The sequence below is a fragment of the Microchirus variegatus genome (assembly GCF_963457635.1).
Source record: "Microchirus variegatus genome assembly, chromosome: 2".
NCBI lineage: Eukaryota > Metazoa > Chordata > Actinopteri > Pleuronectiformes > Soleidae > Microchirus > Microchirus variegatus.
Genome location: NC_139803.1, coordinates 2,592,749 through 2,606,224, shown reverse-complemented (window position 1 = coordinate 2,606,224; position 13,476 = coordinate 2,592,749).

Genomic DNA, 13,476 nt, shown 5'->3' with positions numbered 1-13,476 from the left:
CTGGCACCAACAAACATGCCACATTCAAAATCACATTCAAATTTGATTATGTCTACACGCCTGAATGTATTGAGTCGCTGTGTTTTGATCGGCCGATTAGATATTTGCGTTGACAAGCAGTTGTTCTTAGAACACACAAAAACGATCATGGGCTAATGTCAAACTCCCAGAGTGATGTGATGCTACAGGAACAGTAATTGAATTGTGAAATGCCCAAAGCCCACACAGAGCTATGTTTCCTCACTTGTTGCAGTTGTTACAAAGCACAGTTTGTGTCTCTCTGTTCTGTCATTGTGTTTGGAAAAAAAGGGTCTGTTTTGTAATTATAGAGCTCGGAGGGCGGCACTGGTTGGTGGTCTCGTTACATGGTTGACTGAGGCAGAAGAAGCAAAAAAAAAAATGATCTGAGAGTGGCGGCCAAAACGCGACATGGTCATGTTGACAGTCAACAGCTGCTCTCTCTCTCTTTGTCTCTCAATCCATTTTCTTTCTGTGTGTGTGTGTGTGGAGGACAGACAAAGGAAACTGGCTCCAGCTTTGCCCCGGGACTGATGCCTTTGTCAAACCATAATCACCACTCTCGCTGTTTTTAGTGTCGGCCTCATATTCGATACTGTGTAAGTGTTGGCGGTCGGCGGTTGTCGGGCCACATGATATCCTCTGCTGCTCCGTAACAGCACAGCTGTAATCTCCATAATGTGTTGGCCGCACTTTCCTCTGACTTGGCGGCTCGACTTTTCACTCGAGTAACATCGAATCAAGCTGCCGACGAGTCTCGCGACCTAAAGGAAGATGCGTTTCAGAGTTTGCAGACATGTTTACAGGGGTTCATCAAGAAGATGATGATTCAGCCTGGACATCCATGAGACACAGATACTTTTTTGTATTCGGCTCGCTCTCACTCTCTCTCTCTCTCTCACTCTCTCGGGGTCACCACAGCAGATGATCCACACTTTACACGACAACGCTCCCGGGTGAAACCGACAAAATATTTGATCAGATGTGCCTTTCGTTTGGACGGCGACGGCGTTTTTGGGGCTTAAAAACGCAAAAAAATTAACCCAGCCCAATTTTTACGCATGAGTATAAATTGGGCTTTATACTCCTGCGTAAAGTGCTCTGCGTAGGCTACGCAGAGTCCTCTGCGTCGACGCAGAACCTGTCGAAGAGCCTCTGCGTCGTCTCCGGGTGCACGGAATATTTTTTAAGTGTCCGTCACTCCGTCAAGGGACAACGGAGACGGCAAGAGCTGCGATTGGTCCTCAGGACAGGCCGAGCGAAGCTGCTCTGTGCCGGCTCACAGTGAGCACCGAGCGTCCACAGAGGGCGGAGCTGAAGACCGCCGACTTCGTCGCTGCCGAGCTATAAATACGTCATATCTTAACACACACAGCACATGTTTAGACTCTAAATGGCCAATTTCTCGCCTCAAATGATCTTAAAACTGCGTTCCGTGACACAGAAAAGTGAGAAACGGCCACTGTTTCAACAACAATAACAGTCTTTCTCTCTCGGACGCCATTGCTCACTGTAGCCAAAAGCACAACAACCTTGCTCAGCGACCCCTACTGATCGGGCGGGAAATTGCAGCGCCTATCCGTCACCACGACGCAGAAGTATAAAGGCTCGAGTGGTCTACGTGGTGACGCAGACGGATAACGCATTACGCAGTCGGAGAAGCATAATGTGGCCTTTAGTCATTCATCTCTTTTTGATATAAAACGCTTCTTTATTCGACAGTGTGTACATAATGTTTTTGGTTTCATCTACTTAGCTAAACGATTCTGAGCAGCTTTCACTCTGCATCTCAAAATACAGTAGAAACCCAGGGTTTTGGTGGCCGAGCATTACCAATCATGTTCCAGCCATCATTTTTTTACAAAGAAAGCCATAAACACAGTGCAGCATTGTTCATGCTTATTCTGGGGCTGTATACTTAGAATCGTTTACAGTTGCCTGTAAAACAAAGCCTGTCATTATACCTCGTTTGTAACAGGATGGGGATTTTTTGCTGTTGCTAGAAGTGGTGCTGTTGGCAAAAGCGGGGAATAATAGTGCATTATGCGGGCCTGCAGATGACCGTTTTTTTTTCCTCTGTCTGGGCTGCAGGCAGGATGACAGTGAGTTCATGTGGCTGGCTCTTATTATATCTGTTGTTGGAGTTCTAATCTGAACTTGTACTGCAGAGAGATTCACTGCAGGACTGCAGGATACCACTACACATCCGCCATATTCAACACCTCAAGGCTGTTGGAGGAAGTTGGTCAGTCGCATAGTTTCCATACTTGCATGTGCACAAAAGAGCTATTCTTGAAAATGCAAAGTATGATGGTGGGCTCACAAAAGAGCTTGTTTCAGCTGTGGCATCCTGCACCAAACATTCTTTGTAAAGTTTCACAGCTTAAACATTGTTTAACATTGCAAACATTATGCGCTCAAGTAATATTTCAAGTTGCATTTAACAAATTTTAGTAAGACTTGAAGAGTCTACAACCACCAACTAACCGTCAAAACCTTATTACTGATGTCTAAAAACCAGTCTTGCTTTCCCACATTTAGAAATCACGATCAAGTAAATTAGAAGGTAGAGCATTTTCCTCAGCTCCTGTAGTCTGCGTGCCGATGTGTCCTCAGTCAAGACGCTTAACCACAAACCCCAGTGCCAGCAGCATGTGAACGGGGTGATGTGCGATCAAAAACAGCTCTGCGTATGAATGCACTGTATTAGTTTAGGGAGGACAATCTGTAGTGTGAAGTGCTTTGAGTGGCCATCGAGACCAGAAAAAGTGCCGTTTATACAGACTATTTAGTCATCTTATTCATCATATAGAACATATAATATATATTTTAGCAGTGTCCTTGAATGTAGCAGCTTTCACACCTCCAGTTGTTCTATAAAAGTATGTTTTATATAACTTACCAACAGTCATTGCTGGGTGCAATGGGGAAAAAAGTGATAACATTCCTAGATTTAAAGGTGCATTATGTAATGAATCTAAATTAACTGGTCATATAATCCTCCTAATATGTCACAGAGACTCAGGAATAATGTTCATATAACAAACTGAACTCACCAACAACAACAGTACAGACAAAATATTTGCATTACAAAAAAATATTTTGCAGACTGCAAATCATGTTTATGTTTTGAAATCATGTTTTGGCATCATGTGGCGCCACCTACCGCCGTCTACCAATCATTGCAGTCAGTAGAGTCTCAGCTGCCGAGCAACCACGGGTTGCCAGTTACGTCAGAAAACGAAACCTAAAAGACCTCGGTATTTTGAATTGGAATGTAGTAACCGTTTTTGGCCACGTTCTTACATATGGCACCTTTTAAGGTCTGTCGTGTAACATCTAGGAGGGTTTATTAGCAGAAATGACCTCTCATAAGTATGTATGATCACTTTAAAAACATGTTTGGTTTGCAGCCTTAGAATAAACCTTTTAATTGTACTTTAGACGAGGGTCTTGCGTAATTTCCCGCTCGATCAGTAGGGGTCGCTGCGCAAGGTTGTTGTGCTTTTGGCTACAGTGAGCAATGGCGTCCGAGAGAGGAAGACTGTTGTTGTTGTTGTTGAAACAGTGGCCGTTTCTCACTTTTCTGTGTCCCGGAACGCAGTTTTAAGATCATTTGAGGCGAGAAATTGGCCATTTAGACTCTAAACGTGTGCTGCGTGTGTTAAGATACGACGTATTTATAGTTCGGCAGCGACGTCGTCGTCGGTGATCAGCTCCGCCTCTGTGGACGCTCGGTGCGCACTGTGAGCCGGCACAGAGCAGCTTCGCTCGGGCCTGTCCTGAGGACCAATCGCAGCTCTTGCCGTCTCCGTTGTCCCTTGACGGAGTGACGGACACTTAAAAAATATTTTGTGCAGTCGGAGACGACGCAGAGGCTCTACGACGCTCTGCGTACGCAGAACACTTTACGCCAGGAGTATAAATTGGGCAAATATAATCAATTATTCTTCACAGTATGCAATGCCTATTTTCTATGACACTGAAATCCTGACCTTTAGTGAAGAACGTTTTCCCTCCTTTTCACCTCAGAGAGCGTTTTTTGATTGAATCACTACTATAAGCCGAGGAGGAGGAGGAGGAATGTGAGAACTTTGGATCATCACGACTGTTGGCAACTCAGAACTCTCGATTTCCATGAGGAGTGAGCAGGGAGAGTCGGTTTGGAAGGGAAAATATGTAAGTGAGGAGGCAGGGACTGGACGACTATGCCAAGGTGAAATGTTTTTCTAATCTTACCCCTCAGCCTCTCCTCGGCTTTTGCTATTTTTTCTGTTCCTCCTCCGCTCGCTTAATCTCTGTCAACCGCTCTGTGTCACGTGACAGATAGAGCGCCAGGGGTGAAGGGGGAACACTGAGGGCCTTATTTTAGCCCTGGTGGTGGTGTTGGTGGGACCAGTGCCCACTCTGTGGAAGGACCCCAGACTGTTTCCTGTCCCAGACTTCCCGCCTAATACTAAACAGACCTCACCCTCAATCTCCTTTTTATTCAGGACGGTATAGGTGTACAGGAAGTGAGGTATTCCACTGATGAATTACTGTTTCCTTTATTTACATGACAGTTTTCCACACCTCACGTGCTGTGTAATTAATATGTTTACCTGCAACAACAGCAATACTATACTATACATTAGTAGCCTATTAGTAGTAGTAGTCAAAGAGTAGAGAAGCAAATGTGAGGCAAGATGGAAAAAGATCCTTTTATACAAAGTGGACATAATCTTTCAGTCTGCAGTGCGAGTTTGAAGCGGACCTAGACCGGAAGTTCCAATTAACACTGTTTTTTAGTGTGTATCTGCGTCATTACCTTGTTTATGAAGCCCTGAAGGTTCTAAACAAACAGTTCAGCCACTGCTGAGAACGCTGTGTTTTATTGTAATCTCGGGCTCAGCGAGATCTCTGAAAAAACCCGGTCCGGTTACGTAAACACCGGTTATCCTGAACAGCAGATCGTCCTGCTCCGGGCACTAGTCCGGGGCACATCCGGTTGCGTACATTGAACCGCAGAAGAAGAATAACGTCCGTTGTGGAGGTGTTTCACGAGCGACAGTGTCTTCTGACTCCGGGTCAAAGTCATAAAAGGGACTGCGGCGGGGAGTCGTGAAGAAGCTATTTTTAAACACTGTTAAAACAATGTTTTGATAATGAGTAGCAGTGCATCCACCGTTCCAGAGGGGGGAGCTGCGCTTCTGAGAGCGGGTGTGCTGAATATGTCACTTCCGGGTACTGGCCAATCACAAGACAGTTGGGAAGCCAGGGTGAGAGTTGAGTCTGAAATATCGCGGCTGGGGAACAGCGTCAGAAAAGAGGATTTCTATCGGCTCGTTTACAGCAACTCGGAGGTTTTTGACCATAAAAACAAGTTAATGTATGTAAGTAGACCTCCATAACTAACATATATGTGCAACAGGACCACTCTATGTGACCTTTAACCAGGAAGTATATTGAATAGCCAACAGGGGGCAATGCTACTGGTTGCAAAAATAACTTTTGATTTATGACATCGGTCTACATTTTACTGAAGAGTTGATAAAGATGATGAGGTTTTCAGGTCTTCTTCAATCAAGCATGGTGTCAGTATTGAAAATCATTGAGAGGAAAATTGATGATAAAGTGCGGCACATTTGGCTTGAACACCTGTGTCAGTGACAGATGGTATTGTCCGATAGGAGCCTGCTGTAATTAAAATTTGCACCAGCAGCCATTTCGGCCACTGCCATTCGTGGCTCGGGGCCCTAACAAGTGTATTTATATATGTAACTGAATGCTGTATATGATGCCTTTTAATAATGGGATAATAATGACCAAATGTCTTATTATTACTGTTATAAAAACATCGCTAGCAAACATATATTATATTCCATCACCTAACTACACACTGTGTTTAAAAGACGCTGAGGTCGTGGGCCCTTTTTTCATTATAACAAGATATTAAGTGGGGGGCCGCATGTAATCGATTGGGGGGGTGCCAGTTTGAGACCCCTGCTTTAGAGGTACAAACAAGCAGGTGCAAATTTTGAAGGTACAGTGCTTGTACCCTGATAGGGTACAACTGGAGCAACAAAGCATTTGTACTTTTTTAGGTACAGTCTCGTACTATGATTTCTTAGTGTGTTTGCGCTTTTTTCTTGAGCGGCACTTCTTTTCAAAGAGCATTTAATGCCAAACTTTTTTTCTGTTTCCATTAGGAATGGTAACAAAATAACCAGCCCCTACCAGATTTTTGGCACTCTTCCCTTGGGCTACCAGAGTAAGATCAGGGTCAGATAAGGTCAGGGTGGAGCTTGGCCGTCGAGCACAGCCCACACCACGCCTACCGAGTAAAGATAACGTTCTCGGTCAAAATGCCAAAATGCCGGTCAAAAACAAGAGCCTCATTGTTTTTCTAGGATATCGTTTTTATCGGTAATGCATTAAATGGCTCATCATATAGCCGACGTGCTGCTAATGTACAATGTTTACCATTTAAACCAAGAAAAGACATGGCGTTCTATCGTTAAATGACCTTTGATTATTAATCCGTTCGACTATTACTGAAGGAAAATGCGCAATGATTTTCAGTAACACAAAGCATTAGCATAATGACCCACATTAAGGCATGTCATGACAAGTGCACCATCAATCACCATCAGTCCAGTCATGTTTATTGCAGTCATATGAAGGCTACTGAGACCAGGTTTTTTTTTCACAGACAACTTTTTTTTATTGATGGCTATGGATTTTCAAAATGCTGAGAAACTGAGAAAATAGAGGAATCTGCTGTAGCTTGTGTATCCGTGTTCACACCACCCGTGTCCGAAATAACCTCCTCCGTGATGCATGCGCTTCAGCTTTGCACAATAGCAGCAGTATTTAAGCAGGTATCGCTCTCGCCAAGCTCCAGTAGACCACCTGTGACTTACTCCCTATGAGTAGTCCCTTATGTCACAAAGCTGTAAAAGCCTTTTAGAACCATGAATGGATGAAATTTCAAGTTTCCTTTACATCTCTGTGCACATGTGCAGGTGTGCTTCTTATGCCTACATATGTGCATGCTTGATTTATTATGTATGCATGCAGAGGGAGTGGAAAGTCACAGCAGGAAAGAAAGAAAGAAATCAGACTCGTGATCACAAAACAAGGCCCTTGCAGAGCTCACCGTGCTCATCTGTCCCATAAAGAAGCTCCTGCTGCCAGATGCCTCCACTGCACCTTCTTTTATGGTTGAGGGGGGGGGGGGGGGGGGGTTAATGGGGGTTGAAGGCTGAGGCATGTGTTTTCATGTCATGCACTGGAAAAAAAAAAAAAAAGGTGTGGAGATTTACCTGAAGGTGCAGACTAGATTCACCTACACGGGTTTTAATGAGCAGTTTGCGGAAGCCAAAGTGCTCATCGACAGCCCACATCAAAAAAAATGACAGAAATCTCACGGGACACTTTGTCGTCGTTTTATTTTCATTCGATGCACCTCCTTAGCTACGAGTGTTTGCTGTTTTTAGAGATCTGCATATGTTTCTGATCTGAGAAAGAATGACGCTAATTCTCTCCGGGGCTTCCTCCTACGATATTCATTTCATTGTCCAAAGCACAGATGAGTCATCTGCGGGTGGTGTTTTTATTTTTTTTCTCTGTGTTATTATTCATCCATCTCAATTATCACATTATTGCCTTTCTTTATAAAAAAAATTAAAAAAACAGCTTTTCTATAATTGGACGGAGTCGTGTTGACTGTTGGAGTTGTTAGTATTGGAAGTGCTTATTGTGTTTAATTTGGGGGGTGTTTTGCTGTTTTTTGTGTACTCGACTGAACCAGAAGTTTTCATGCTTTGTTCATTCACCAACAAAGGCTCTGTGTGGCAACCTTTGGAAAATGAGTGGGTGAGGCAACGCTCTCATGAAACACACTGCAAATATTAATCTAGGTTAAAGATGGCATTTAGCCTTTTGTTGGTGTGAAACCTGTTTGAAGATCGTCACCCATGCAGCTGCGTGCTTTGTTGGTATAGGTGTCGTCTTCGTACGGGGATATCGAAGCTATTCGTGTTATTCTTGTGACATCGATTAATTTTCCACTGCCTAAAGCAAAAAAAAAAACCTTTATCCTTTTACAGAAACCATGAACTATAAAGCTACAGTGCACAGTTTGTCGAGCAATATGAGACCTGACTGAGGGAGTGTTTGTGTGTTTACAGTGACAGTGACAGTGCAGGCACCAGCAACATTTGCCCCATCAAACTGCTGAACGACCATTGTTTTTTTAGTTCTTTTTTAGCTGCAAAATTTACGTCTGAAACATTTCCTTGGTGTGTTTTCAGTCACACTCCAACCTGTTTGCAGCTGTCTCACTAAAGCCCAATTTATACTCCTGCGTAAAGTGTTCTGCGTAGGTAACGCAGAGCCGTTCTGCGTCGACGCGGAGCCTGTCGGAGAGTCTCTGCGTCGCGTCCGTCACTCCGTCAAGGGACGACGGAGACGGCAAGGGCTGCGATCGGTCCTCAGGACGGGCCGAGCTGACGCCGCTCTGTGCCGGCTCACGGTGCGCACCGAGCGTCCACAGAGGCGGAGCTGATCGCCGCCGACGACGTCGCTGCCAAACTATAAATACGTCGTATCTTAACACACACAGCACGTGTTTAGACTCTAAATGGCCGATTTCTCGCCTCAAATTATCTTAAAACTGCGTTCCGTGACACAGAAAAGTGAGAAACGGCCCCTGTTTCAACAACAACAACAGTCTTTCTCTGTGCCGGCTCACAGTGCGCACCGAGCGTCCACAGAGGCGGAGCTGATCGCCGCCGACGACGTCGCTGCCAAACTATAAATACGTCATATCTTAACACACACAGCACACGTTTAGACTCTAAATGGCTAATTTCTCGCCTCAAATGATCTTAAAATTGCGTTCCGTGACACAAAAAAAGTGAGAAACGGTCACTGTTTCAACAACAACAACAGTCTTTCTCTGCTCTGTGCCGGCTCACAGTGCGCACCGAGCGTCCACAGAGGCGGAGCTGATCGCCGCCGACAACGTCGCTGCCAAACTATAAATGCGTCGTATCTCAACACACACAGCACGTTTAGACTCTAAATGACTCATTTCTCGCCTCAAATTATCTTAAAACTGCGTTCCGTGACACAGAAAAGTGAGAAACGGCCACTGTTTCAACAACAACAACAGTCTTTCTCTCTCGGACGCCATTGCTCACTGTAGCCAAAAGCACAACAACCTTTGCGCAGCGACCCCTACTGATCGGGCGGGAAAAATTGCAGTGCGTATCCGTCACCGCGACGCAGAAGTATGAAGGCTCGAGGGGGTCTCCGTGGTTACGCAGTCGGAGAAGTATAATGTGGCCTTAAAACGGATCACTTCCTGTGTGCAGCATGGGAATGCCACCGGAGCGACACGAGACCCGACGACTGCTAAAAAAGTTAAACCCACGGAGTTGTGTTGAGCCGATGGGCGAACATTGTGTGAACTTGTTTAACAGCGGTTTGTCGTTTATTCACAGACATTAAAATAATCAAAAGTTACGCCCTACAATTTGAACAAAGTCACAGCCTTAACCCTTTTCGTAACCAGTTAATGACCGACCTTAACCACAATGCACGTCTCACTCCTAACCCTCTAAGTCTCAGAGATAAGGTTAACCCTGATAAGTCAGTGTTTATACAAAGAACATTTCCAAACACACATTCTGCTCACTTCATCCTTTCCCACCTGCAGACAGACCCCTCCCTGATTATCAGCCATAAATCCCCCCCCCCGTTCCTGCCTCCTTTACAGCTTATCATAACTTATTGTGCATTAACATTAAGCTCCGCTATGTGGTATTTGCTTCGTCTACAGCGCTTCAGAAAGTCTGCCTCCCTGACGACCACACCTGCCCTGTAATTAGACGGCGCTCATCGCTCTTTTAAGCTCCGTTTTCACCTCCCCTTCTCTTGCTTGCTTGCTTTTCCACTCGTCTTTTACGTTTATTTCCTCCTCTGTCTCTCTCTCTGTTCCCCCTGCCTTTGACTTCTCCACCCTCCTCAGACCAACGAATGCTGGGGCGTAAATCAGCCCAGATGACAGGTGGACATCTGCCACGCATGAGGAGAACCACATAGGAATGCGATCTCTGATGCCGTTTCAGAGAATTATTTCAATCCTGGCACTGAAGACGGGGGACACATCTTTTCCCAATAACCCTCGATCCGGCCCCAACACCTCCTCTTCCTCAGTGGAGTTGACAGCAACAGGGATGTTGTATTTTGTTGCCTGATCGCCTGTTTGTTTTTGTTTGCATTCCTGATTTTTTTTGTTTTTGTTTATTTTAAATCACATGATAGGGTGAGGCCTAGATTTGAAGAAGAGGCACCGAGAAGAGGTTTTTGATTTGGATCAATGAGAATGAGAGAAACCCATGTGGGTGCAATGTGCAATGACATTTCATCTGGAGTCTATAACGTGCACTGTAAATAATTTAACATAACAGTATCATGCATGACTTTCTTCTCGAAAAAAAAAAGTATCTCGGAATGACTTGAAATTTACCAAAATAATAGTCGGCATCGCCCTGAACAAGGATCCGTTGAAAATATTTGCAAACCTCTTAAGGAATAATTTTAATGAATTTTTGAAATTCATGAAATGATCCATTTGCCCTGATGCACTTTGACAGTGAGCTGACTTTCTTCTCAAAAACAAAAAGTATCTCGGAATGACTTGAAATTTACCGTCATAATAGTCGGCATCGCCCTGAACAAGGAACCATTGAAAATATTTGCAAATCTCTTAAGGAATAATTTTAATTAATTTTTGAAATTCATGAAATTATCCATTTGCCCTGATGCACTTTGACAGTGAGCTGACTTTCTTCTCGAAAAAAAAAAGTTTCTCGGTATGACTTGAAATTTACCATCATAATAGTCGGCATCGCCCTGAACAAGGATCTGTTGAAAATATTTTCAAACCTCTTAGGGAATAATTTTCATGAATTTTTGAAATTCGGGAAATTATCCATTTGCCCTGATGCACTTTGACAGTGAGCTGACTTTCTTCAAAAAAACAAAAAGTATCTCGGAATGACTTGAAATTTACCAAAATAATAGTCGGCATCGCCCTGAACAAGGATGCATTGAAAATATTTGCAAACCTCTTAAGGAATAATTTTCATGAATTTTTGAAATTGATAAAATAATCCATTTGCCCTGATGCACTTTGACAGTGAGCTGACTTTCTTCTCGAAAACAAAAAGTATCTTGGAATGACTTGAAATTTACCGTCATAATAATCGACATCGCCCTGAACAAGGATCTGTTGAAAATATTTGCAAACCTCTTGAGGAATAATTTTAATTAATTGTTGAAATTCATGAATTTATCCATTTGCCCTGATGCACTTTGACAGCTAGCTTTCTTCTCGCAAAAAAAAAGTATCTGGGAATGACTTGAAATTTACCGTCATAATAGTCGGCATCGCCCTGAACAAGGATCCATTGAAAATATTTGCAAACCTCTTAAGGAATAATTTTAAGGAATTTTTGAAATTCATGAAATGATCCATTCGCCCTGATGCACTTTGACAGTGAGCTGACTTTCTTCTCGAAAACAAAAAGTATCTTGGAATGACTTGAAATTTACCATCATAATAGTCGCCATCACCCTGAACAAGGATCCGTTGAAAATATTTGCAAACCTCTTAAGGAATAATTTTCACAAATTTTTGAAATTCAGGAAATGATCCATTTACCCTGATGCACTTTGACAGTGAGCTGACTTTCTTCTCGAAAATAAAAAGTATCTCAGAATGACTTGAAATTTACCATCATAATAGTCGGCATCGCCCTGAACAAGGATCCGTTGAAAATATTTGCAAACCTCTTGAGGAATAATTTTCATGAATTTTTGAAAAGTAAAATGTAGTAAAAGTAAAATGTGGAAACTGGAGTGATCCAATCACGCTCATTTTCTACTGCTTTATCTTCCACAAAGGACAGGCGGAACTGGAGCCAATCCCAGCTGACGTATGGCAAAAGGTGGGGTACATCATGGACAGGTCCATCACTGAACCCGAGAAGACCCTTGCTGTGAGGCAACAATGTAAGTCACTGGGCCTCTGTGTGGCCCCCACGTTTCTAAATGCCATGCATTATTCACTGACTCTGTTTTTCCTGATATAATAAGGACTTTATCAAATATATTATTCAGCTTTTTTGAAAATGTGTACTGATAAAAAACCCACTTTATTAGATTTTGTTGCCGCACATGTAGCGTAATTGGGTTAGCGAGCAGGTTAATGAGTGAAACACTGTATGAAGGAATAAGATCAAGGTGTCCTTTCAAGTCCCGGCAGGGTGTAGCTCAATAATAGCTCCGCTCTAATGTTGACCCTCTGGAGGGAATAAAATGAACTCTCGCTTTCACCGCTCTCAGCTTTTTCTCCCTTATTTTTTCTCATGAAGAGCAGCGGCGTTAATGAAAAATGTCACCGTGAACTTCCACAGTGTCTGGCTTTAATCAAATTTCGTCCAAGATAGAACATGGTGTCCGCGACCACTTTACAGCAGAGCCCAACAAAAACGGGAAGCCGCTCTTACGGTTGAGGAAAATGTTGTTAGTAAAGTGGCTGCAAATTTATGGTCGAATATGTGTTTGTGTTTCCTCTGTGGTGTGGTCCGTCACTGACGCACTCCAAATTTTAGATTTCTTTCCTTCTCCAGTGACTCACAGCTTGTCCCAATTATTGTGTTTCTTCCACAATACTGTGCTCTCGAATCCAGAAAATTGAGAAACTTAAGGACACTGCGGAGTGAATTTTCATATGAAAATGTAAGTTCTTTCTTTCTGGGCCTGTGTTTTCGATCTCATTTGCCACAAATTGTCTATCAGGTGTGAAGAAAAAGCTCAGTATTATGGATCTAAACTACGTGTCCTCTTCCTACAAGATGATAGTTCTGTTGTGATAACATCATAATAGCATCTATAAGGCGGGTAGTTTCTCAAACTACCCCCTTTTTAAAGATCCTCTATCATAAATCACTATAGGAGCAAATTTGTGCAAAATTTGGCAACGAATAAACAGCCATATCTGTCTCTTGAATTGGTAAACAAACCATTTCCAAGAGATGCTTGGTAAATTAAAGGTGCATTATGTAATAAATCTGGCCATAAAAAAAAAATATTTTGCAGACTGCAAATCATGTTTATGTTTTGAAATCATGTTTTGTCATGTGGCGCCACCTACCGCCGTCGACCAATCATTGCAGTCAGTAGAGTCTCAGCTGCCGAGCAACCACGGGTTGCCAGTTACGTCAGTAAAACGAAACCTAAAAGTATTCCTCTGTATTTTGAATTTGAATGTAGTAACCGTTTTTGGCCACATTCTTACATATGGCACTTTTAATTATTTAGTGCATGTTATCTAAACTTAACATTTGGGTAAATTTGGTTGATTTTGCCCCAAAAAAAACAAAAAATTTGTGGATCTTGGCTCAG